General features: G+C 37.9%; 1 protein-coding gene across 3 annotated transcripts in view; it reads right to left on the bottom strand.

Annotated features, from left to right (window-relative positions):
* The window catches only part of Dl (dorsal), a 10445-nt gene extending 10053 nt beyond the window's left edge, over nucleotides 1-392 (bottom strand). For 2 of the 3 annotated variants that reach the window (XM_018501917.1, XM_018501918.1), the window contains exon 1: nucleotides 39-392. The gene's annotated coding sequence lies outside the window, so the exon portion shown is untranslated. The remainder of the gene's footprint in view (nucleotides 1-38) is intronic. The other variant, XM_018501915.1, reaches the window with a different exon arrangement.
* Nucleotides 393-2049: the final 1657 nt, after the last annotated feature.

Raw genomic sequence — 2049 nt, 5'->3', positions numbered from 1 at the left:
GAGTATAGGAGTAACTATAAGAAAAAAGAAAGACTTGCCTGCTGCACGAATCAACATGCTATATATACTCTTGAGGCCTAGCGTTGTTCGAGTCGATGAGTTGTGAACAGCGACGACGAGCACGAGAGATGCGTGCGGTCCTAATAAGAGATCTGATTTCCTTCGCTACGCAAGATCACGGCCTGCAGATGGGAGAAAAATAGCTGGAGGTGGATCACAATACGGAATTATAGTATTCGTACTTCCGTTGCTCCACGATTGATGATGGATGGCTGGACGACCGACGACTGGCCTCGCGCGCGTTAACTGCTGTTTAATTGCGCTGCGTTCTGCGTACTCGATCCGCGAGCTCGTGACGTGAGAACAACCGACCTGACCGGATGATACTAGCGACTGACTCAGGCTGACTGATCGACCGACCGACCGACCGACCGACCACCAACGTCCCTACTAAAGCGGAGGGAGCGCGAGAGGATGAATAATAAAGAGATTTCTGATCCGGTGCGCTCCGCGCGCGGAGTAATCAAAATTTAGCAGATACTATTGTCAGATATCACGATACTATAAAGTACTCACAGGAAGAAGGAAGATATATACATATATATATACATGTGTATATATATATATATATATATATATATAATTATATAGTTACATCTTATACTTGGATAATATACGTTCTATTTGACGCTCCTAATGCTCGCGAGCATTAAGTATTTGTCCCTGTTTAACATTTGATAAACAAGGATGAAATGAATCAGTGAAATTGAACTTTGTATATATATGTGTGTATATACTATTATATATACATAAAAATTTGTACTTTTCACGTTTCCGTTCTAGAGGAAAAGTTACATAATTAATATCCAGGAGATGCATTAATTGCTTATTTTAGGAATTGTAGCGAATAATGTTTCCTAATTGGAGTGTAAAATTTTTTTTGCTGAAGATGGTTAAAAAACCGAAATTATTTATTTCCATACGGTCTTCCAACTGTATTGTGAGCAGCGCTTTTTACTCCGGGATTGACGTATCATTGATCATGATTTCTCACAAGATGAGGCAGTTCTTTTTTTCATAAGAATTTTTCTGAAGAGGGCTCAGTCACGTAGTCGAAACACACACATGTAGGACAGTATTAATTTTTATATGATCAATAATTGAAATTTTATAATAATAATATAAACATAATAAATGACGCATCAGTCAAAATCTGCGGTTGGCTCTTATATACCCTGTATTATCTTTATTTTCATCGAAATTTGTCATTATTTGTTACAATAATGTACTTATTCGAATATTTATGGTACGTAAAAGAAACATTCAAATGTCGGTTAAAAAATTCATTTGTATGTCATTATATATTCCACAAAATTTTAATTTTTCCAAAAATTCTAGGTCAGGTCGTCCGTAAATCAGTTTTCAAACAAAATTTTACTTTGAAGAACACATTTAAATGTGTTTCCTCCTTGGAGCTCAATTTTGAGGCTCACTTCACAGCTCACACTGTTCACAGACGAATTGACGAAATGTTGCGTTCCTTATATTCTCTCCCAGGTGATTTTTGTTTACAAGTAAATGCTCTTCGCCGCGGCCCTCTGTCGGTGGAGATGTGTACTGCTCGCTTGCTCGCAATTTTCATGAAATATACAAGAGGTCTGTTTTTTATTGCTGCACTATGAACCAGTGCAATAAGTTAAAGTGAAACAAACTATATTTGTTTCACTTCAACTTATTGCACTGTGTGTACTAGTTCAAAAAGTGCGGCAATAAAAAACAGACCTCATGAGTATTCATATTAGGAGTTAAACTTAATTCCTGCCGCTCGCTACTAGAGGGTGCTGGCTCCAACGCTTGCGAGTTTCGACGATGAAGTCATATTTGTAGTTTAGACATCGCTGAAAGTGATTCAATCCATCAATCCTCACAGGTTAGATTTCTCGACGCCAAAGATATTTTCCAATCGATTGAAAATGAATCGCGATAAGCTGTTTTTCCGACATGTGCTTTTTCACTACTTCGACATCAAGAAAACCGTAGCTGAAGCGC

Source organism: Trachymyrmex cornetzi, unplaced genomic scaffold (genome assembly GCF_001594075.2).
Source record: "Trachymyrmex cornetzi isolate Tcor2-1 unplaced genomic scaffold, Tcor1.1 scaffold144, whole genome shotgun sequence".
In the NCBI taxonomy this organism is placed as follows: domain Eukaryota; kingdom Metazoa; phylum Arthropoda; class Insecta; order Hymenoptera; family Formicidae; genus Trachymyrmex; species Trachymyrmex cornetzi.
This window is presented reverse-complemented; position numbering and strand designations above follow the sequence as displayed.